This window comes from Sciurus vulgaris, assembly GCF_902686455.1.
Source record: "Sciurus vulgaris genome assembly, chromosome: X".
NCBI classification, from domain to species: Eukaryota; Metazoa; Chordata; class Mammalia; order Rodentia; family Sciuridae; genus Sciurus; species Sciurus vulgaris.
This window is the reverse complement of record NC_136471.1, coordinates 88,704,847-88,729,600: the sequence shown is the minus strand read 5'-3', so window position 1 is coordinate 88,729,600 and position 24,754 is coordinate 88,704,847. Positions and strand designations below refer to the sequence as shown.

The following is a 24,754-nucleotide window of genomic DNA, read 5'->3' as shown; positions in this document are numbered from 1 at the left end:
AAGTCCCACCCAGTTTCACTTCTTGACTTTTGACTGACAGCAGTCCCCATTGCCTTGACAACTCTGTGCCACCTTGGCTCATGCTGACTCGTTCTAGTTGGATTCTTAATCATTTTATAGGTTCTATGGTTAGGAGGAATTATCCTTATCTTCTTGGATCTGGTCTGTGAAATGGGTCACAAATTTCTCTCCCTTCAAAGTAACTTGTGTTCCTCTTATCAACATTATTTCCTGCCTGCATTTCTCTGCAGATAACAGTTTGCTGAGGAATGTGACATATCCTGTCCACTTAGGTCAGGCAGGGCTGCAGATAAATTGCTTTTTGGCAAAGAAAGCATGTGGGGGTCAGCATAATGGGTCCATTTTATGAATTATTCTCTTAATCTCATGTCCCCTCCATTCTCATCTGTTTGTTTCCTAATAGCAGGAGGATCAGGGCAGAGAACTTCAGAGGACCCTGTGAACTGCGGGAGGGAGGGGTCATCCCCCTCTTCTACCTTGCTTTGAGTACCATCGGCAAGGATATCTCACTGGTGTCTGTTCCATTCCCATTTATATTCACTGTGTTCATGGGGTGATTCCCTATTTTGGTCCTGGAGAAGTGATCGTGGGAGCATGGGGGCGTTGAGGGTCACTCTCTGACCCTCTGGTCAGTTGGGGTATACTGATGAGGTAGTCAAATCATGGTTCACACTCTGCCTTTGCCACTAGAAGTTCCTAAGGCATACTTATGATGCATCCCATCAACCAGAGAGCATTCTGGGTGGTGTATTCATTCCCTGGAAGGAGACTGCTTTTGTGTCCCTGCTACTCCATGTGTTGGTTACCACCCTCTGAAGGGTTCTTGTGCTAGATCTCAAGAAGTATCCTTCCTTCACTTGTTGGCTATGGGTAGATGCACTGTCCTAGCCTAAGGCCATGGGGGCAGTTGAACCTTTCTTTAAATGGAGTAGGGTTGAAGGTCAATAGTAGAGTTACTCTCATCCTCCAAATAATTCATCCACATGTTACTTGTGAACAAATAGGACCCTGGATACACTGTAAGCAAAACGCCCTCAAGGCTTTTATTTCCCTTCAAGTGTTTTTCATGTGGAAGCTGGAAAGTTGCAAAGTCTGGCCAGGAGACACCACTTCAAGGTGTCCCCTGTGGTCTTTTCCTCCCCTCCAATTCCACCAACATTATGGTATTCAGTGTGTACCTGAACACCATCTCTGCCACGTCCGCATGAACACTCCCATTCACACAAGAAGGCACCCAGACATACACATCCCTGGATACATCCACACACAATCATGCTCCCCTTCCCACAGACTTGAGCAACTTCAGTGATATACACACCCAAACACACACTGGAGTACTAAAGCCTAAGATGTAGGTCATCTCCTGCTCTTGTACTCTTACCCGCCCCACCCCAGGAATAGACATACACATCCATCTCTCATCAGTTTTCTGAGAAGAGTTCAGGCCACATTCTCTGCTCCAAATCTCAACAACTATGTGTGAGAAATAGAAAGTCTGGTCATTCATTTTCAAAATCTAGTATTCAGCCTTCATTGGATTCAACTGTAGCCCTTCCCTTTTGCCCACCGTAATTCTAATATTAGCTAATCATGTAGATTGTACCCCTAAGTTCTTCCTATCATGAGTGAGAGGCAATACCTCTTTAGGGATAAATGTTGGGGGACTGCCCACCTAGGTGCGCTTGCTCTCAGGATTTCCTTTGGGAACACACCCTTCTGCAGAAGTAAAGGTTTGCCTTGCCCACCCACTTCTGAACATGTCTTTGATTTCTTGCTTCACCTCATTATATCTAACAATTTTAGTGCCCATCACAGGGTTCCATATGTTACTTAGGTGTCACAGGGATCCCCCCTCCTCAAAGGAGACCTGTCCTGCTGCCTCGTTGTGGTGGCCTTGGAGATGAGGGGAGGAAACTGCCATCCCTGAGACTGACAAAGACCCAAAATCCAAAGAGGATGGAAAAGTAGATCCACAACGCAGACAAAGGGCCTAGGCAAGTAGCACAACAACCAGGGAAACTCTATGCATAGACCAAGGTGGGAAAATCTATTCTCTGGCTTGAGGGAGAAGTACTACTTTGACTGATTGGGCCATCCCAGGGTTAGGTGTTAGCACAGAGACACTGGGCAGGATGAAAACTTCACAAATCATCTCAGTTCTTTATTCAGGAACGAAGTTTTACACAGGAACAGGGGATGCAGTGATGAACTGGCATTGGTGGACTCACTTTCCTAGTGAAAATATGAGCCACTGAACAAAGAAAGGGACTGAGTTTTTATTGGTTATTTTGAGGGGTGGTCTAGTGATTACATCAGTTTTCTTGGGCACTCAGAAGTTTGGGGTCAGGGAATGTATCAGTTTGAGGGTTTAGAATTTTAACCCTCTGGGTTAAGAGTCTGTGGTTCAGGAGTTTGGAGTCAGTGAATATATTAGTTTGAAGGTTTAGGGTTTCGACCCTCTGGGTTGAGAGTCTGTGTCTATCTTTGAAGGGGGTTAATGCTCTCTAGGGACTGGCACCTTAGGGGCGATAAAACACTTTTTCCCTGTCTGCAGTTGGCATCTGGACACCCTTTGTCTTGAGAGGTGAAAGCCCTCAGCATGTGGCCTTCTTTTTCATTCCTTTTCCCCAGGCCACATTATTTTGGAAATTTCTCATTTTCCATACCTAATATTAGGAAAACTGGATAAGGGTATGCAAGAAATCCCTATTAAGTGGGACTGAGTATACAGGGACCCAAGATATGCAAGAAATCCCCCAAAAGGGGGATAGGACATATGGTAAAGTCCCAGAAACCCCCAATAAGGGGGATTGAGCACATGGTGTGTGTGTGGAGGGGGGGGGGGATTAAATGCACAAGGGAAAATTCAATTCAATTACAGGAAACTACCAAAAATGGGAGATAAAAATTCTAGATCTAGGGATGGGTAAGAACAATGGAAATGTTACCAAAAGCTCAGTCCTTGTCCCTGATGCCAACTCATGCCAATTTAATAATGAGGACCTGGTTTTGAGAAAAAGAAAAAAGGAGGCTTTTTTACTTTGCTATCAAAGGAGATATACAGGGGACTACAGTCCCAGAGACTGTGATTCTGACCATCAGGGAAATCAGAGGGCTTTAAAATAAGCTATTCAAAGGCTATATTCCAGGTGTGCCCTGGCAGGGGGGGTCCCAGGTGCTCTGATGGTGTGTTGAAATTCACTTGTTAATTTGATACCTCCTACCTGTGGAGGACAGATAACTCAAGGTAATCTTGTTCTCTGCCCCCAGGTTAGGGAGGGGGAGAGGGAGAAGAGGAAAAGAAAAATCATGTCCCTATAAAAATAAGCAGCAAGTGCTATATTCAAAAGGTGAAGTGGACCACTGTTATGGGAAAGAACCCATATGTAAAAATCTTTTCCTTCAAAGGGTTTTGACCAAGAAAATAAATAGTGGTGATGAGATGGCAAAACTAGAACCAGTTTTAAAATGAAATTACAAGAGTGTTATGCCTGGGGAAAGGGTTAGTTCCCCTACCCTCTGTCACCTTTCTTTAGCAAACCTAATTAACCATAGGTCTCTGCCTTTGGATTTTAAGTAACAGTCTCTGGGAGTCTGACTGCCCCCTTTTGAAATGTAAATGCCCCTGTGGGAGGCATTTAAGGCTAGAGATTTAACACATGCCCCTGAAAAGAGCCATTTCTTCTTACCTGTTTTTGTAAGCCTGCTTTATGTTAGAGATCCCACTCAAGGCCTTCAGTCCCTTAGATTAGGAATTAAAAAAAAAAAAAAAAGAACAGTTCTAAGATGATGCCAAATAACCTACAAATATTATGAGAAACTGTGAATTTGGAGTTTGTTCTTCTCTGGGCCTGCCAGTGTAAAATAAAATTTGGAGTTCTCTCTGAGTGTTGCTTACTGTTTCTAAACTGGTCTGTTTCCCACAACAATGATAATGGGAGTAAATTCATCCCAAGAAGGAAGAATGGCCACCTGAACCTTTGATTTCTGTGTCAAACATGGCTGGCAGGTTTTACTCCAAATATTCCGAACTGCTTAGGCCCTTTTTATGTCTGGGTCATACTGTGAAAATATATGACAGTGTTACTGAAAGCAAGGTTCTTGTCCCTGATGTCAATCCAATAATGAGAACACAGTTTCGAGAAAAAGGAAAAAGAGGTTTTATTGCATTGCTAGAAAAGGAGAAACACAAGGGACTCCTGTCCCAGAGGCTGTGATTCTGCCCATCAGCAGGAATAGGGGGCTTTTATAGAGGTGATGCAAAGGCTACATTCCATGTGTTCTCTGTTGGAGTTGTAATTCACTTGATAATTTGGGAGGTAGTCATTTCTGAGATCTTCTGGTACCATTCCCTAAGTCTGGATCACTTTGTTCCTATGATGAGTGCATACTCAAGAACAGATAAATCTGCCAAAAATGGGGAAGAAAGGTAATCCTTTTTACCCTGAAATTAGGGAGGGGGAGAGAATAGGGAGGATCAGGGAGAGAGGAAGAGAAAGAAACATGTCCATTTTAAAAATAAGTTGCAGTGACAAGGCAGCAAGGGCTATATTCAAAGTGATGAGTTGTTTCCTCAAATGTTGAAGTTTGAACATTAGAAAAGCATGCCAAGGCAAACATATAAAGCAGTGTTTATTTAAGAGTAGTAACATGGACTTTTTCCGGGAGGGAGAAGGGGGCCATGGTTGGTATTCTGATATCTCAAGAAGTGAGAGCATTTTGCCCCTTTTATATATTTCATTTGCCTGCCCTCTTGCCCCTTAGCTCTCTCCTTCCTGCCTATGCGACTAGGCCCATGAGATGCTAGTGGGATGGCCAAAAGGTGAGAAGCAGATGAGCAGGGGGAAGGGCCAAATGGAGTGATCCCAATAGGAAGCAGCCCAGGGGGCATTAATTAACAACTCCCTATCTGCTACCTTTTGGGAGGGGTAGTATAGGCAGGTAATCTTGGTAATCAAAGGGCTGTGGAGACACTGACATTCTAATACCTCAGGGGTGGTCTCCAACTTCCCAGATCCAAACCGGCCTCTGTTTTCTTGATCCGACCTGATCACCTATTTATACCAACTGCCTGTCTTTAATTCTGGCTTCGGAATGATGGGACTGCTCTCTGGGTCCTGCAACTCTGGTGAGTCACCCAATCTGTGAATCAGGGAGATCAAGGGGACCCAAGGGAACAGGAAGCCAACCAGTGCACATTTAGCAAAGAGGAGGGTCATTGGAGAGGGAAATGTCCCTAATTCTTCCAGGGAAAGTCACACATGGTCAGCAAGACTCTGACCCATCCTAGTAAATGGCACATAAATATGTGGCAGGACAGTATAACCAAAATTATAATCCTACATGGGCATGTAAAAGAAAAGGCGCTGGGCATGGTGTTATATGCCTGTAATTCCAGTGACTCAGAAGGCTGAGACAGGATTGTGAGTTCAAATCCAGCCTCAGCAACTTAAGTGAGGCCCTAAGCATGTCTCTAGTAAGATATTAAAAAGGGCTGGGGATGTGGCTTGTTAGTTAAGTGCCCAAGTTCAATTCCTGGTACCCAAATTCTTTTTTTAAATAAAAAAAGGCAATAATTATTTTAATGTAACTGGAGATGTACATTTATGTCAGACCTCCCAAAAGTAAGTAAAACTAGGAATTTTTAAAGAAAGTTTTTTTTTTTTTTAAATACAGGAATGCCTGATGCATGAGTTTATTCTGAGTCAGTTTAAGACAAGTCTTCTTAACGTCATGTGATTATTATAAACTGCTTCTCAGATTCCCTTTTTTGAATTTGCAATTCATCACTTCCAGCCTGATGACTTGATTTTTTATATTTACTTATTTCTTTTTAGATATACATGACAGTAGAGTGTATTTTGACACATACATACATGGAGTTGACTTGATTTTAATCAAGACCTCAAGACAAGACAGTCCGCAACCAAGCTGGAAAGGACCTTACCAAGTGTTCCTGATCACTGGGATGCCTATCTGAACTGCTAAAAAGGGGAAAACTTATTACCAGGTGTGGTTCCACCTCCAAAATTTATGTGTAGGATTGATGACAATACTAAAGGGTGCAATGAAAATGAAACCAAAAGATATAAAAACAGGATTTGTGAGATACAGTCTGGCGATTTGTGTTCAAAATCTACTATTCAGCCTGAATTGGTTTCAATTATAATCCATTGCTTTTGCCTGCCCTAATTCTAATATTAACTAATTGAGCTCTTCTGATCAGGAGTGAGAGGCAGTACCTCCTTAGGGATAAATGTTGGCAGGCTGCCCATCCAGGTGTGCTTGCTGGCAGGATTCCCTTTGAGAGTGCACCATTCTGCAGAAGTCAGTTTGCCTGGCCCACTCACTTTTGATTATGTGTTTGATTTCTTGAGGCACCTTGTTATTTCTAACATATGTCACTCATGGAGCTATTCTGACTTCCTAGTACAAATAAAAGAAGTTATCACCCAGGCCTGAAGAGAAGCTGTGAAAGCGAGAAAGGGGAGCATACTCTGTAGTCTTGGGTAAAAATTCCCCCCACCCATGTGGTAGGGACAGAGTCTCCTGAGAGGCCATGAGACTCTGATGTGTTCGGTGGCCTAATGCAGATCCCCTAGTGAAAGCCAGTTCAACCTTCCAGGAGTCACACTGGAGTAAGTTGCTAGATGCCTCCTCCCAGGGAAGCTCCTATCTCTTACCCTGTAGCTACACGTTGCAGTGGTCTTTCATGGCTGCTTTGGCTGGTCCAGCCCAAGGTGGTGTGGACTTCCCTTAAACACCAGGCTTTGGTGAAAAAATCCGGAGCTGCAGGAAAACAATGAGCCAGGTAGCACTGATACAGGTCTTAGAAATTAGGAATGGGTACCTGCCCCTATGTTGAAGACTAAACACCTGAGGAACAATGAGGTAAGCATAGAAAGCATGTTTTATTTAAGAGAGAAAACAGAGAGACAGAGATAGACTTCTCTGGAAAGAAGCCAGGACCCAGAGCTGATGCCCTCAATGCCCTCAGAACTGGGGGAATCTGTTTTCTTACAGACACCCCTCCACCTCCCCGACCCCTGCTTTCTTTCCAGGCTACTACACAAATTTACCCATTTCCTTTTCTTTGTTAATCAGTTACCTGACCTTTGTCCAAGTCTCAGCACTGTACCAGCACCTGGCACTGTGGGAGCCAGTCTAGCATAAGAATCCTGGAATGGAGTCACAGTGAGCCCCACAAAGTGTCCCTATCCTTGCAAGAGCAGGAGCTGAACCAAATACTGAGGTCCCTAGGAAGCGGGTAAAGGCAAGTGGCTGCCAAGCTGCTGGAAAAGAATTCCTGCAGGGTCTTGACTTATCTGGTTTCAAGGCCAGTAGGCATAGTGAGTTTGGGGGTCCAGGTTGGGGCTTGTTGGCGTGGGGCTTTCTTGTTGAGTATTTCTTTCCCAGGTTTTAGACTTCTTTTTTTTTTTTTCTCCCAAGACACAAAAGGTGGGGTAGCAGCGTGGTATGGAGAGAGACTCCTGGAGTCACACCACCATCAAGCTGAGTACGTTTCTGGTGATTGGAGACCAGCGGTGCACAGTACTCAGGGCACTGACACAGTCACTGCCATCACTCCACGGTCACACAGAGCGAAGGTGTACCTTTACACCCTGGCTGGCACTTGCCCTGAGCTCATCCCGAGGACGAAGGGCACCTGGCTCGTCTGCCAGGAAACACACTAGGAAGAAAAGGCCGGCAGAGGCGGTGAGCCATGGCTGCCGCAGGCAGTGGCCCTGGACAGCCTAGCGCATACCCGCCGTTCCCAGAACCTCCAGGCTGCTGTGTTCCCGGCGAGGAAAGGGGCCTCCCGGCCTCGGCGTCGTGGCGACCCCCGGCAGGGGCACCCGCAACTCCTGACACAGGTCGCCAGACCCCAAGGCCAGACCCGAGCCCAGTCAGCGTCCAGCGGCTCCTCCTGGGCCCGCCCCAAAATGGCGCCACGGGAAGCTCCGCCCCTGGGCTGGTTGGTGCAGCGCTGCTGCCTGCAGGGTCCTGGGGCTCCTGGACTTGCTGCTTCCCCTGGCTGTGGTCCTGAGGGCAGGCCGGCTTCCCCCTGTGCTTTAGACCTCTGGTGGGGAGATCCTGGTTGGGTACAGAAGCCCAGGCCCTAGGTCATCCCCCTATCCCGTTAAACATCTCAATCGCCCAAACCCCTCACACACACCCATTTCCCATCTGGTATCTGAGAAAAGGTCAGGCCACCATTCTCAGCTCCAAGCATTAACAACCATGTCACTCATGGGACAATGTCCTCTTACAAATGAAAAGGAATTTCTCTCCTATGGCCAAGGTGTGAAAGTGGAGTGTACTGTGTGGTCCTTGGGTAAAGAGCCTCCGCCCCACACAGTGCCTCCAACATGCAGTTAGGGGTTGTGAGCCTCTAAAGTGTTCAGTGGCCTAATGCAGGTTCCCTGGTGAAAGCCAGGCCAGCCTGCCCAGAGTCAGACTGAAGTGAATTGCTAGATGCCTCCTCCCAACCCATGGCTGCAGGTTGCACTTGGCCTTTCCTGATTGCATTGGCTGGGCCAGCCCAACAGTATGATCTACACCTCAATTTCCAAGACTTGGTGAGAAAACTCAGGGCTGTAGTACAAACATGAGCCAAGCAGCACTGTGACCAGCACTTGGCACTGTGGGAGCCAGCCTAGCATTTGAATTCTGGAGTGGAGTCACAGTGAGGCCCAGGATGCCACACTTCCCTTTTCCTTCTTGCAAACACAGGAGTTAAGGCAAATGGAGGGATCCCAAAGAAGAGGGAAATGCAGGGCTTGGGAGTGCCAGGCTGCTGGAACAGGATTACTGCAGGGTGTTCAGCCCCTGGTTGAAGGGGCAAGTTTGGAGTTTGTGGGGAGAGCTTGGTGGCCAGTTTTCCTGCTTTTGTTGTTTCTCCTTCCAGGTTTTAGACTTTTTTTTTTTTTTTAAGAGGAAAAGGGCGGGGGAGCGTTGTATTTGACATAGGTGGCGCCATACTGCCATCTAGCGGAATTTTTCCTTTGGCGGTGGGGGTTGGGGGGATTGGAGCCACTTAAGCACTAGAGCTGGGTCGCGACCAACACGCGCGGCAGAGGGAATGTGTATCTGGAGAGTTGAGTTGACCAGGACAGCAGAGCTGGATGAACACCAGCAACACGCAGGACACCAGAAGCTGACCCACCGTCACCGAGGGCGAAGGCGCACGGTTACGCCCTGGCTGGCACTTGCCCTGAGCTCATCCCGAAGGATGAAGGGCACCTGGCTCGTCTGCCAGGAAACACACTAGGAAGAAAAGGCCGGCAGAGGCGGTCAGCCATGGCTGCCGCAGGCAGTGGCCCTGGACAGCCTAGCGCATACCCGCCGTTCCCAGAACCTCCAGGCTGCTGTGTTCCCGGCGAGGAAAGGGGCCTCCCGGCCTCGGCGTCGTGGCGACCCCCGGCAGGGACACCCGCAACTCCTGACACAGGTCGCCAGACCCGAGCTCAGTCAGCGTCCAGCGGCTCCTCCTGGGCCCGCCCCAAAATGGCGCCACGGGAAGCTCCGCCCCTGGGCTGGTTGGTGCAGCGCTGCTGCCTGCAGGGTCCTGGGGCCCCTGGACTTGCTGCTTCCCCTGGCTGTGGTCCTGAGGGCAGGCCGGCTTCCCCCTGTGCTTTAGACCTCTGGTGGGGAGACCGTGGCTGGACCCGCGTTACCTTATCCCAGCTCACCCTGCCTGGTTGCCGGCTCAAGGGAAAAGTGCCTGTTGCCTGTACTTTTCTGAAAGTGAATTAACACAAATAAGTCACACCTTTGCATACCCCCACCCTACCTTTATAGCTCTACTTTTGTAGTCTAAAAAACACCAGACAGGGGATATATGTTGCCTTCAGCCAGACTTCCGGCATGTCACTCTAGGCCACTTTGGGGCAAAACGGTCTTTCTTCAGTTATATTTGGATTCACCATTTGGTATGTAGACTGCGGAGTTTGTGTGCATGACCCAACACCTCTTCCATTAGTCTAGTCTGTCTGGCTGCATGCACCAAAGCCCCCTCCACAGGTCCTGCTGGATGTGGAGATAAGGGGAAGTGGACCTTTACATTCTGCTAGGAAGCTGCATGCCCCTCATGCACAGGAACCTGAGCATCTTATTTACATTTCACTTCATGTACTTCTGGGTAGCAAACTCGCTCGTGGCCAAGGGACCATGGGTCTTATGCACACGGCTGTCAGGTCAAGGAAGGGCTGCCAAAATGAATACACCATACCAGAGAACCTGATGGGACAAGGGGGTCAGGAGGGGCACTCTCCTTGTGCGTCAATTCACCTTCCTCATAGGACCTAAGTCACTCCTTTGTATTTCTAGGGAGGTTGGACTCCTGGGATGGGTTTCACAGGTGACACCCCTGGAAGGCCACCAGTATGCTCAGTACAATGCAGTCTCTCATTGGTTAGGTTAACAGCATCCCTGGACACAGGCATCGGTAGCCAGGCTAGCAGGCTTCAGTCCCAAACCAGGAGCATGTGATTGTATATCATGCTCAGTGGTTCTAGTTCTACCCCAGGATTTACCTTTGAGATGGGATGCAGGTTGTAGAGATAGGAGGCTGGAAACAGGGAACAGGATAACTTCAGTGAAAGTGTGGTGGGCAGGAGGCCTATGAGTTACCCCATAACCAGACTTCTCCCCTTTGAACCTGAGATGTGGGACTGCTGATTTTTCAACCTGTAAATTAAGTGAAAAGTGAAGGTGGTAGGTAAGAGGGTGGAAATGGGGAGGGGTTGTATGTGTGCCCCTGTATCTCTGTGTATGTGTGTGTAGAGAACTCAGACCACAGGTTCAAGGGTTTTCATGCTCAAAGAGTAGGACATGTATGGAGGGCTGCTTTGAATGAAAGGCCCTGGTCACCTTATTGTGAAGGTTCCTTCAACTAACCTCAACACTCATCTTTCCCCAGTGTGTCAAATGTCTGCTCTCTTCCCACAGGTGTAGACCACAGTGGGAATGTAGAGATCTCTCAACAAAGTAAGCCTGATGTCCCAGAACATCACAGTGCCCCGGAGCATCCTGCAAATACTTCCAAGTGTGAATTCAAACTTTTGTCTATGCTTCTATTCTGAGATGCTGCTAGAACTACAATGACATTTATATATGGGAAAAGAACCAAAAAGCCAACAGCAAACACACCTGAGAACAGCAGCCACATTTCTGTCACCTATCAGCTACTGCAGATCCTGTTCTGCTCTGTAGTAATCAGAGGCTTCCTTATCACACCTGCTAAGAGAAAAGCTGGGGAGAGAGAAATGCAGGAACCTAGACATGCCAGTGGTGGGATGTCCCCTCTCAGGTCAAAGGTCTTTTTTCACATTGAGCTGTACTCAATTCTGACCCATGGGCACAGTTGAGCTTGTCCATGTCCTCAGTTACATGCATTCATGTTTAAGCTGAGGAGAGCAGGTCTGTGCACTCATGCACCCACACTCACAGGTGATCCACATGCAAGGCTCTGTGGGCCTTGTTTCATCTGTTGCACCCTCCCTTGCCACCGTCTGGTTTTCCACTTCAGCCTGGGGAGTTGTGAGAAGAAGGCAGCATCATCATAGCACAAGAGGCCCCTGTCTGGGCAAGGTTCAACTGTGAAGTCACTGGATTCCCATGGGAACACCACCTATCTTCTTGGGACTCAAGGTATTCCAGTTTGTTCTCCTGCATTCTACTTCACTACTATTCTCTCTTCATTTTCCACCTGTTCCTTCCCAGGCTTTTCCTTCCTGATAGTTCTGGTTTTCCAGTTCCTGCTTTGTAGAGATTGGGTTCTGGCAGGAAGGGGTCCTTGGGAGGAAGCAGGAGGATCAGGATAGAGAACAGAATGACTTCTGTGGAAATGACAATGACCCTTGTGGACTGAGGGAGGAAGGGGCCACCTCTCCTTTCTACCTAGCCTTGATTACCATCCAGGAGGATTTCATCCCCCTCGTGTCCAGTTCATCCCCATTTTATGCCCACTTGTGTTCCTGAGTATAACCCTGTCCTGGTCCTGGAGAAGATGCACGTGCAGTGAAGAAGGTCACTTTCTGGTTTATTGGGCAGTTGGAGTGTGCTGATGACATAGCCAGCTCATGGTTCACACTTTGTCTTTGCCACTGAAAGGTCCTACACACTCATTGGGCATACCATGGACAAGAACATTCTGGATGGTATACTCTTTCCCTGGAAAGAAGGGACTTGTATCACCCTGACACTCCGTGTTAATTACTACCCTGTGAAGGGTTCCTGAGCTAGATCCTTGAATACCCAATTTGGAATGAGGATGCTCAGTCTTTTCCTCCTCTTCCTTCTCTCATGATAAAACTCTTCTTTGCTGTACCTTTCACTTTTTACTGGTAGCCAGGCCAGGGGCAGTGTTCTGTGGAGTAAGGAAAGTGTCCTTCCTCTGCTTGTTCATAATGGGTAGGTGCACCATCCTAGCCCAAGGCCATGGGGGACACTGGAACCTTTCTTGAAATGGATCAGGGTTGAAAGTCAATAGTAGAGTTACCCTCATCAAAAAAACAAAACAAAACAAAACAAAACAAAAAAACCGATCCACATGTTTCCTGTGAACAAATACATCCTAGACACACTGCCAGCAAAAGACCTCAAGGTTTTGTCCCTTTCCAAGTCTTTTCCATGTGAAAGCTGGAAAGTTGCAAATTCTGGGCAGGAGGCACCACTTCAGTGTGTTCCCAGTGGTTGTCCTTCCTTCAGCCACAACAGGATGGAATTCAGCATGTACCTGCATACCATCTCTGTCATTTTCACATGAACACTCCCATTCACACAGGCAGGCACCCAGAGACACAGACACCAAGGGTACATCTTCACACACTCCTGCTCACTCTCCCACAGACTTCATCACCCCCACTGGTGCACACAACAAAAGACACACTGGAGCACAGAAGCCCAGGCCCTAGGTCATCCCCCTATCCCGTTAAACATCTCAATCGCCCAAACCCCTCACACACACCCATTTCCCATCTGGTATCTGAGAAAAGGTCAGGCCACCATTCTCAGCTCCAAGCATTAACAACCATGTCACTCATGGGACAATGTCCTCTTACAAATGAAAAGGAATTTCTCTCCTATGGCCAAGGTGTGAAAGTGGAGTGTACTGTGTGGTCCTTGGGTAAAGAGCCTCCGCCCCACACAGTGCCTCCAACATGCAGTTAGGGGTTGTGAGCCTCTGAAGTGTTCAGTGGCCTAATGCAGGTCCCCTGGTGAAAGCCAGGCCAGCCTGCCCAGAGTCAGACTGAAGTGAATTGCTAGATGCCTCCTCCCAACCCATGGCTGCAGGTTGCACTTGGCCTTTCCTGATTGCATTGGCTGGGCCAGCCCAACAGTATGATCTACACCTCAATTTCCAAGACTTGGTGAGAAAACTCAGGGCTGTAGTACAAACATGAGCCAAGCAGCACTGTGACCAGCACTTGGCACTGTGGGAGCCAGCCTAGCATTTGAATTCTGGAGTGGAGTCACAGTGAGGCCCAGGATGCCACACTTCCCTTTTCCTTCTTGCAAACACAGGAGTTAAGGCAAATGGAAGGATCCCAAAGAAGAGGGAAATGCAGGGCTTGGGGGTGCCAGGCTGCTGGAACAGGATTACTGCAGGGTGTTCAGCCCCTGGCTGAAGGGGCAAGTTTGGAGTTTGTGGGGAGAGCTTGGTGGCCAGTTTTCCTGCTTTTGTTGTTTGTCTTTCCAGGTTTTAGACTTTTTTTTTTTTTTAAGAGGAAAAGGGCGGGGGAGCGTTGTATTTGACATAGGTGGCGCCATACTGCCATCTAGCGGAATTTTTCCTTTGGCGGTGGGGGTTGGGGGGATTGGAGCCACTTAAGCACTAGAGCTGGGTCGCGACCGCGACCAACACGCGCGGCAGAGGGAATGTGTATCTGGAGAGTTGAGTTGACCAGGACAGCAGAGCTGGATGAACACCAGCAACACGCAGGACACCAGAAGCTGACCCACCGCCACCGAGGGCGAAGGCGCACGGTTACGCCCTGGCTGGCACTTGCCCTGAGCTCATGCCGAGGACGAAGGGCACCTGGCTCGTCTGCCAGGAAACACACTAGGAAGAAAAGGCCGGCAGAGGCGGTCAGCCATGGCTGCCGCAGGCAGTGGCCCTGGACAGCCTAGCGCATACCCGCCGTTCCCAGAACCTCCAGGCTGCTGTGTTCCCGGCGAGGAAAGGGGCCTCCCGGCCTCGGCGTCGTGGCGACCCCCGGCAGGGACACCCGCAACTCCTGACACAGGTCGCCAGACCCGAGCTCAGTCAGCGTCCAGCGGCTCCTCCTGGGCCCGCCCCAAAATGGCGCCACGGGAAGCTCCGCCCCTGGGCTGGTTGGTGCAGCGCTGCTGCCTGCAGGGTCCTGGGGCCCCTGGACTTGCTGCTTCCCCTGGCTGTGGTCCTGAGGGCAGGCCGGCTTCCCCCTGTGCTTTAGACCTCTGGTGGGGAGACCGTGGCTGGGCCAGAGTCCGCTGGTCCCAGTTCATTCTTGCTTTCACATCCTCATCCCACGTGTCTCTGGTGCCTGGCTGCTGACTGGAGGCTAGTGTCCCTGCTGCCTGGCTTTTTCAAAAACTATATCCGCTAGATGGCACTGTGGTTGCACAAATGACAGTCACTCCTTTCCCTTCCCCCACTAGGGAGTCTTGTTTCTCCCAGTGTAATATCTTCTGTCATGCTGCTTGCCTGTTGTTCTAGGCCAATTTGTGGGCAAAGGAGTCTCTCCCCTTCTTCCTATATCTGCATTCATCTCTTGATATGGGTACCTATGAACACAGACTATCTGTCCCATGTGCGTCACTTTTGCCCCAACTCTTCTGCTCTCTCCTGCCTGTATGCATCAACCCCCTGCACAGGTTCTGCAGGATGTAGAGTTTCTGGGAGTGGACATATACATTCCTCAAGAAAGCTGCACCCTAACCCTCCTGCACAGGAACCTGGTCCTTCTGTTTGTGTTCATTTCAATTGTTCTTGGGTAGTAAACTCCATTGTTGCCAAGGGGGCCATGGGTCTGGGAACAAAACTGTCAGGTCCAAGGGCCACTGAAATGGTTACACCATGCCATAGAATCTGGCAGGGCAAAGAGGTTAGGAGGCCTTCCCTTTACCCACCTTCCTCACAGGACCCCAGGTACTCCCCTTTGTGGACTCCTGGACTTCCTGATAAGTGGACTAGCTGCCTGGGCCTTTCAGAATCTATTTCTGCTCAAGAAATCTATGTTTCCACGAATGACAGTCACCCCTTCCCCTACCCCTCCTGACCTTCATCTCTCTGCCTTTGTGGCCTGAAAAACATCACCAGGCGAGAACACTAATGTTGCCTTCAAGCAGGCTGGAGGTCGTAGGACTCCTAGTGATACCGCCATTTATCGGTGACGAGTTCTGCTCCTTCTAATGTTGAAAATTGAACACTAGAGAAGCACACCAAGGCAAGCATATTAAACAGGTTTTATTTAAAGGTACTAATATAGACTTCTCCTGGCAGGAAGAAGGGGGCCATGGCTGATGTTCTGAAGTCCCCAGAAGTGAGCACACCCTACATCTTTTATAGGTTAAAGTCTCTTTTGTTCTCCAGTTCTCTCCCCCTTATCTCTCCTTCCTGCCTACATGACTAGGCCTGGTTTTGCATTAAGTGAGAAGCCATGGGCAGGGGGAGGGCCAAGGTGATTCAGGCAGGTAAGGGCCCAGGGGGCATTAATTAGCAGCTCCTTGCTTGCAGTCCTTGATAAAGGCAGGTAAATTTGGTAATCAATGAACTCTGGAGATCCTTGACATTCCATTCTCCCAGGGGCAGTCTCCAACTTCCAAAGGCAGATGGCTTCATGGCTTCATTTCCTCCATTTGACCTGATCACCTATTTCTATACTACCTGTCCTTAATTCTGGCTTTGCTAAGTGACACCCATGGAAGGCCACCAGTATGCTCAGTACAATGCACAGTTGAGCTTTTCCATGTCCTCAGTTACATGCATCCATGTTTAAGCTGAGGAGAGCAGGTCTTTGCACCCATATACCCATACTGAATCACAAGGTATCCAATAGCAAGGCTCAGTGGGCTGCACCACTTGACTTGTCTGTTCCTTCTGTTGTCCCCCCCCCCCCCACTTAGTTGACACTGTCTGCTTGTTTTCCATTTCAAATTGTGGCAATATATGGAGTAGACCACAACATCATAGCAAAACAGGCCTCTGTCTGGACAGGGTTCATAACCTGGCTTACCCAGGGCTGACAACTCAGCCGTTTTTGGTGACTTTCTTCCCTTGTGAAGATACTGGATTCCTGTAGGACCACCACCTATCTTCTTGGGACTCAAGGTATTCCAGTTTGTTCTCCTGCATTCTACTTCACTACTATTCTCTCTTCATTTTCCACCTGTTCCTTCCCAGGCTTTTCCTTCCTGATAGTTCTGGTTTTCCAGTTCCTGCTTTGTAGAGATTGGGTTCTGGCAGGAAGGGGTCCTTGGGAGGAAGCAGGAGGATCAGGATAGAGAACAGAATGACTTCTGTGGAAATGACAATGACCCTTGTGGACTGAGGGAGGAAGGGGCCACCTCTCCCTTCTACCTAGCCTTGATTACCATCCAGGAGGTTCTCATACCCCTCATGTCTGGTCCATCCCCACTTGTGTTCCTGAATATAACCCTGTCCTGGTCCTGGGGATGGTGCAGGTGCAGTGAAGAAGGTCACTCTCTGTTTTATTGGGCAGTTGGAGTGTGCTGATGACACAGCCAGCTCATGGTTCACACTTTGTCCTTACCACTGGAATTTCCTACATGCACACTCATTGGGCATACCATGGACAAGAGCATTATAGGTGATGTGTTTTATTGCTAGCCAGGCCTGGACCAGTGTTCTGCGGAAAAAGGCAATGCCCATTCCATGCTTATTGGATATGGAGGGATGCACCATCCTAGGCTATGTGGCACACTCCACCCTTTCTTGAAATTGAACAGGGTTAAAGGATACAAGAGGCATCCCACTTGTCTTGCAAAACAATCCATTCACATGTGACATGTGAATGATACAGGACCTTGGACACCCTGCCAGCAAAAGACCTCAAGTCTTTCCTTTCCTTGCAAATCTTCCTGTGGAAGCTGGAAGGTTGCAAAGCCTGGCCAGGAGGTACCAACCACTTCAGGGGATGCACTGTGGCCTTTTCCTCTCCTCCAATCCTATGCATACAACAGTAAGGAATTCAGTTTGTAACTGCATGGTGTCTCTGCCATTTTCCACTGACACACATACCCAGAGTTCCACAAGGAGCACACAAACCCAGGGCCTGGGTTACCCTCTTACACCCATACACACACTCCCATCACCCCCATCTGGTATCTGAAGAATTGTCAAGCCACAATTTTGTGCACCAAGTCCTCACAACAATGTAACTCATGGGGTAACTCAGGCCTTCTCTTACAGATGAAAGAAGGAAAGTGTCACCTAGGTTCAAGGAGCCAAAGTGAAAGCATACTCCGGAGTCCTCCTTAACCAGCTACCCTCCAACAGCTCCTAATGCCTGTAGAGACAGAGGGAATCCTCTCTTGAGAGGCCCTCTTCTGTGGGTCCCCTAATGAAAGCCTGACCAGACTGTCTATAGTCAGGCTGGAGTGAATTGCTAGATGTCTCCTCCCAGGGAAGTTCAGGCCTCCACACCTGTGGTTGCAGGTTGCACTTGGCCTTTCCTGGTTGCACTGACTGGGCCAGCCCAAGACAGTGTGGTCTACACCTCAATTTCCAAGACTTGGTGAAAAAAAAAAAAAAAAACCAGTGTTGTAGTAAAAACATGAGCCAAGGAACACTGTAACCAGCACCTGGTACTGCTGGGAGCCAGCAAGCATTTGAATCCTGGAGCAGAATCACAGTGGGCCCCAGCATGTCACTTCCCTTTTCCTTCATGCAAGTATAAGAGTTAAATCAAATACTGAGATCTCAAGAAAGGGGGAAAGACAGAGGGATGCCTGACCGCTAGAAAAGGATTTCTGCAGCCTCTGTACCTCCCTGCTTCTTGGTCAGTAGGTCTTGTAAGTTTGCAGGTTCATTTGGGGCATGGTGACCCTTTCTTGCTTTCCATTTTTCATCCCGAGGTTTGACTGCTTTTTTTTTTTTCAAGACGCAAAGGGCGGGGGGAGAATGGCGCGGAGACGCAGGTGGCGTTATATTTGAGAAATGTAGTGCTCTACCGCCATCAAGTGGACTGAGTTCCTGATGAGTGGAGCCGACTGGGCACCTGAGCAGACTCCAGCCCAGCAGTGCGCAGTACTCAGGGCACTGACACAGCCACCGCCATCACTCCATGGCCATCCAGAGCGCAGGCATACGGTTACGCCCTGGCTGGCACTTGCCCTGAGCTCATGCCGAGGACGAAGGGCACCTGGCTCGTCTGCCAGGAAACACACTAGGAAGAAAAGGCCGGCAGAGGCGGTCAGCCATGGCTGCCGCAGGCAGTGGCCCTGGACAGCCTAGCGCATACCCGCCGTTCCCAGAACCTCCAGGCTGCTGTGTTCCCGGCGAGGAAAGGGGCCTCCGGCCTCGGCGTCGTGGCGACCCCCGGCAGGGGCACCCGCAACTCCTGACACAGGTCGCCAGACCCCAAGGCCAGACCCGAGCTCAGTCAGCGTCCAGCGGCTCCTCCTGGGCCCGCCCCAAAATGGCGCCACGGGAAGCTCCGCCCCTGGGCTGGTTGGTGCAGCGCTGCTGCCTGCAGGGTCCTGGGGCCCCTGGACTTGCTGCTTCCCCTGGCTGTGGTCCTGAGGGCAGGCCGGCTTCCCCCTGTGCTTTAGACCTCTGGTGGGGAGAGTGTGGCTGGGCCAGAGTCCGCTGGTCCTGTAAGACCCCCAAAAAGGAGACCCCAACTCTGTCCCACGGATGGACGGCAACCCCAATCAACCGCAGGAGGCGTCACTTGAAGCAAACAGCAAGAAGCTTTTATTCCAGCGCGCTGGGACCCAACTCGTGACTCATGCAGGAGTGGAAGAGTCGAGTCCCTAGCAGAAAATCTTACAAGTTTATAAAGGCAGAAACCACACATCGGGAGGGGTCGCACAGGAAGGGAAAAAGGGGAACAAAACCGCGGGGAAATTCCAAAGGGGGTCTGGGTTTGCTGGTAACATACAACATGTTTCACAATGTTTTACAACAGGGCGTAGATTCTGGTCAACAGTTTCTGGTAATCTTATATCCTATATATCTTAACTGTCTGAGCACTATCTTGCTCAATTTACCCTTTTACTCTCTGTTTTGGGCTGTTTCCTGGAACAGCTTTAAGGGCTTTGTTCCCATCACTGGGAGGGAGACCTTAGGGAGTTGAGATAAAACAGACAGCTTAAAAAAATGTCCATTCTTTCAGTCCCAGTTCATTCTTGCTTTCACATCCCCATCCCACAGGACCCTGGTACCTGGCTGCTGGATGGAGGCAAGTGTCCGTGCGGTCTTTGCTCTTCAGAAACCATTTCTTCTGGATGGAAGGCATGGTGACAAATGACAAATGACAGTTACTACTTTCCCCACACCGACTTACATTCATCTCCCTCCCTTTGTGGTCTGAGAAACACCAGACACAGGACACCCATGTCACATCAGGCTGTGGATCTGTCCTGCCTGGCCTCACTGATGGCAAACCAGGTGCTCTCTCTCTCTCTCTCTTTTTACCTTTGAATTCACCTGTTGGCATAGGTTCTTATGGACACAGACTGCCTGACCCAGTGTCCAACTCCTTCCACTGGCCTCCTAGTCAGCCCTTCCTTAATACACCAAACCACCATTCACGAGAGTGGGGTGGAGTGGGGTGGAGTGGATATATGCATTCCCCATGGAGTTGTATGTCCCTCCTGGACAGCTACCTGGATTTCTTGTTTGTTGTACCTTACTTTTCCCTGGGTAGGAAACATCCTTGTGGTCACAGGACCACGGTTAGGGGCCAAAGCTGTCATGTCTAAGAAGGACAGCTGAAATTGTTATACCATGCCACAGAACCTGGCAGGACAGGGAGGTCAGGAATGGCTCTTTTCTTCAGGGCATCTCCCTGATAGTACTCAAGGAACTTCTTGTTCCTGGGGGAAGGTTTTCTGCCTGAGATGGGTTTCATGGGGGCCTTTCCAAGGAAGGCCACTGCTGTGTTCAGCATACTGCATTGGCTCACTGATTGGTATTTAGGTGTTCCTTGAAAGAGGCATGGGTAGATAGGTTGGCAGACTTCCATATCACACCAGGAGTAGGTGCCTATGCCATGTTCGGTAGTTCTAGATACTCTCCATATTTTATCTTTGGGTGAGGTGTGGGTTGTGGCAGAGGGTTAGCGGGAGGCTGAATGCAGGAAGCCCTGTGCCTTCAGAATGCTGTGGGGGTGGGGTAGGAGTTCTGTGAATTATGCCCATACATAGACCTGTCTACTTTGAACCTGAGTTCTGGTGCCTTCTGATTATTCAACCTGGATATTAAGTGAGAAGTGGAGATGGTTGGTAGCAGTGTGGGAATGGGCAAGGGGGGTATGTTAGTTCAGTTGTGTCTCAGTGATTCTGTGTGTGTGTGTGTAGACAAGTTAGACCACCATTTGAAAGTTTCCATGCAGATAGGCCACCCCAAGTAGCAGGACCTGTATGAAGGGCTGGTTTGAAAGATAAGCTCTGGTTACCTTATGGTGAGGGTTCCTTAGCCTAACTTCAATGCTCAGTGCCTGGAAAGCAGAGTGCCTGGTTTATCATTCCTCCATGTGCCAAATGTCTACTCTTTCCAGAGGTATAGGCCACAGCAGGAATGAAGCCATCTCTTGCCAAAGTAAACTTGACATCCTAGATCAACACAGTGCCCTGGAGTATCCTGTGGTTACTTCCAAATGTGGATTCAATCACTTGTCCGTCCTTCCATTCTAATATGTTGTTGGAAATAGAGCAACATTTAAATATGGGGAGAAGAAACCAAAAGTCAGCAAAGAATGCACCTGTAAACAGGAGCCACCTCTATTCACTCTCAACTACTTTGGATCTTGACCTGCTATATAACAATCATAAAGTCAGCTATTGCACCTGCTTAGAGAAACCTGGGGAGGAAGATATGCAGGGAGATGGACATGCAGGTGGTGGAATGCCCCCTTTGTGTCACAGCTCATCTTTTTTCACATTGAGCTGCACTCATTTCTCACCCTTGGAGATAGCTGAGCTTGTTTATGTCCTCAGTTATATGCATCCTTAGTCTGTGTACCCACACACCCACACTCATACACAGGTATTCCACAAGCCAGGCTCAGTGGATTGGACCACTCAACTTGACCATTCCCTCTATTGTTCCTTCACTTGCCACTGTCTGCCTGTTTTCCCACTCCAGCCTGGGGGACTACAAGGAGAAGGCTGCAGCATCATTGCACAAGAGGCCTCTGGCTGGACAAGGCTTACACCACGGTCCCAAGGGGGTGAAAATGCAGTCCTGGCTGGTGGTGCTCTTCCCTTGTGAGGACAGCAGATGCCACTCCATGGACCACAAGTCCACTTGCTACTTGCATTGATCCTTAGGAGATACTATGTTCTTTCTTGAAATTGAACAGGGTTGAGGGTCACCAGTGAAAGGTTATGGAAAATAATAGTCCTAAAAGACAGCTCTCCAAAAGAAAAATGGAGAGGTGTGGCTCAGGAGGAGGGAGGGGAAACTAGCCAAGGAACAATGGGCCCTGGGGAAAAGGGGTGAATACTGAATGCTGGACCCTAGACCATGACCTTCCCCCATGGCTAATTAGTCCTAAGTGGAAGTACAGCAAATATCAATGGGCAAGATTTGAATACTCATCCTTGGGATCTGGACTCTTATCTTCCCAGACAACACTTAGTTTCAACCGTTTTACAACTACCTTCCTAAATTAAAGTTTTAACCTGTTCAACTAGCCCCTGACTGTCAAAACTGCACGTACACAGCTCCCAATGATTACATCATTGCACCCTATAAAACCAAAATCCCCTCTGTAACTGATGGCCATTTTCCCATCCAGAAAGTGAACCCAAATGGCGCCCGAATCTGCAAAGGAATAAAGGCCTCTCTGAATCCGTGGAGGTCTGCCTCCTGTCCTTTTGCACTTATAACCAATAGTGTTCTTCTAGTCCCGCAAAAAATCCATCTGCATATTTCTTGTGAACAAGTACGTCCCTGGCTGTAGGACTTTAAGGCTTTCTCTACTTGCAAGTCTTCTCCTCATGGAAGCTGGAAAGTTTCAAAGTTGGGCTAGGAGATACCACTTCAAGGTGTCCCCTGTGGCCTTTTCCTCCCCTCCAATTCCACAACAGCATGGTATTCAGTGTGTACCTGTAAACTGTCTCTGCCATGTCCACATGAACAGTCCCATTCACACAGGCAGATACCCAGAGTATGAACACACACAGATACATCTCCACACATTTGTACTCCTGACAGACTTCAGCATCCCTACTCGTGCATACACCCTAAGACACAGAAGCCCAAGGCCTAGGTCATCCCCTGCCCATGCCCACCTCCCTTTCCCTCTCTCACCACCCTCCAAAAGAGTAGACACATACTTCACATCACTAATCTGGTGTCAGAAAAGATCATGCCTTCTTTTCTCCAAGCCTTAACAACCATGTAAATCATAGAGGCAACTCTGGCTTCCTCTTACAAATGAAAAAAAGGAAGCTATCACCCAGTCCCAAGAGCAGGTGGAGTGTCCTCTTGTAGTCCTGGGTAAATGGTTCCCCTCCCAACCTCTTCCACTGTCAGTAAGGACAGAGGGAATCCTCTCCTAAGAAGCCATGAGCCTCTGATGTGTTCTTTGGTCTTCTGCAGGTCCCCTAGTGAATCCAGGCCAGCTTGCCAGGAGTCAGACTGGAGCGAGTTGCTAGGTGCCTCCTTCCAAAGAAGCTGCTGCTGCCCAACCTAAAGCTGGAGGTTGCCTGGCTTTGTTTGCTTTGCAAACAAAACTGGTTGCTTTGTTTGAGGCATTTGAAGGTGGTGTGGTGTCTCCCTAGGCCTTGGTCAAGAGACCCAGGGCTTCAGAAAAAAATGATGAACCAGACGGCTCTGTGACTAGCATCTGGTGTGGAGGAGACAGCATAGGATATAGATCCTATAGGGGAGTCACAGTGATCCCCAAGACAAGTCCCTTTTTGGAAGACCAGGAGCCAAGGGAAATGGGAAGACCCCAAGGAAGTGTGAAAGGCACAGGGATGCCTGACCACTGGAACAGGATTTCTGCAGCCAGCACCTCCCTGGTTTTTGGTCAGTTGGCCCTGAATTTGCAATTCCAGTTGTGGCACGGTGAGGTGACCCTTTCTTGCTTTTTATTCCTCATCCCCAGATATTAGATAGCTGTCTGTTCTTTTTTTCAAGACACAAAGGGCGGGGGAGAATGGCGCGGAGACGCAGGTGGCGTTATATTTGAGAAATGTAGTGCTCTACCGCCATCAAGTGGACTGAGTTCCTGATGAGTGGAGCCGACTGGGCACCTGAGCAGACTCCAGCCCAGCAGTGCGCAGTACTCAGGGCACTGACACAGCCACCGCCATCACTCCATGGCCATCCAGAGCGCAGGCATACGGTTACGCCCTGGCTGGCACTTGCCCTGAGCTCATCCCGAGGACGAAGGGCACCTGGCTCGTCTGCCAGGAAACACACTAGGAAGAAAAGGCCGGCAGAGGCGGTCAGCCATGGCTGCCGCAGGCAGTGGCCCTGGACAGCCTAGCGCATACCCGCCGTTCCCAGAACCTCCAGGCTGCTGTGTTCCCGGCGAGGAAAGGGGCCTCCGGCCTCGGCGTCGTGGCGACCCCCGGCAGGGGCACCCGCAACTCCTGACACAGGTGGCCAGACCCGAGCTCAGTCAGCGTCCAGCGGCTCCTCCTGGGCCCGCCCCAAAATGGCGCCACGGGAAGCTCCGCCCCTGGGCTGGTTGGTGCAGCGCTGCTGCCTGCAGGGTCCTGGGGCCCCTGGACTTGCTGCTTCCCCTGGCTGTGGTCCTGAGGGCAGGCCGGCTTCCCCCTGTGCTTTAGACCTCTGGTGGGGAGACCTTGGCTGGGCCAGAGTCCGCTGGTCCCAGTTCATTCTTGCTTTCACATCCTCATCCCACGTGTCTCTGGTGCCTGGCTGCTGACTGGAGGCTAGTGTCCCTGCTGCCTGGCTTTTTCAAAAACTATATCCGCTAGATGACACTGTGGTTCCACAAATGACAGTCCTTTTCCTACAGCCCTTCCCTCCCCCAACCTCAGGTTTCCTCTTCTTCCTTTTGTATTCTGAAAACACCAGAGAGGAAGCCTGGCATGTTCAGACAAGTTGTGGACCCCCTGTGCCTGACCACCTTGAAGGCAAAACAGGCTCTTTGGGGGTGAACCTCTCTCCATTTCTCCTTTACTCTGAATTCACCTCTGGGTATGGTTCCCTTTGGGCACAGACCCAGGTTCTTGAGTTCATCCCCCAATCCTCCCTTCACAGGTCCTGTGTGTGTGTGTGTGTGTGTGTGTGTGTGTGTGTACCTGTGTGCTTGTGTGTGGGCGGCCCTTACACATTCTCTTTTTTTCTTATTGTACTTCGATCACTGTTTTTTCCTTTTTCTGTGATATATCTGCTCTTTTTTTCCATGACCATTTTTTAAAAAAATTATTGTATTATAGTTGTACTGTAAAGATAGAAAGAGCCCACACCTGTGTAAATACAAGTAGGAGGCTCTTCCCAAACTGCCCTCAACCCCTCATAAAAGCTGCAAAGAATTTTCGCCTCTTATCTGTAAAGGCCAGGTGACTGACCCAAAAG

General features: G+C 49.4%; 1 protein-coding gene across 2 annotated transcripts in view; it reads left to right on the top strand.

Moving 5' to 3' along the window:
* Window positions 1-24,754, top strand: part of NBDY (negative regulator of P-body association) — a 74,096-nt gene that overhangs the window by 17,825 nt on the left and 31,517 nt on the right. Inside the window, exon 4 of one of the 2 annotated variants that reach the window (XM_079124145.1) lies at window positions 5,859-7,431. The exons of the other annotated variant lie outside the window; for it this stretch is intronic. The gene's annotated coding sequence lies outside the window, so the exon portion shown is untranslated. Of the gene's footprint in view, window positions 1-5,858; window positions 7,432-24,754 lie in introns of those variants that run through there. 2 annotated transcript variants of the gene reach the window in all.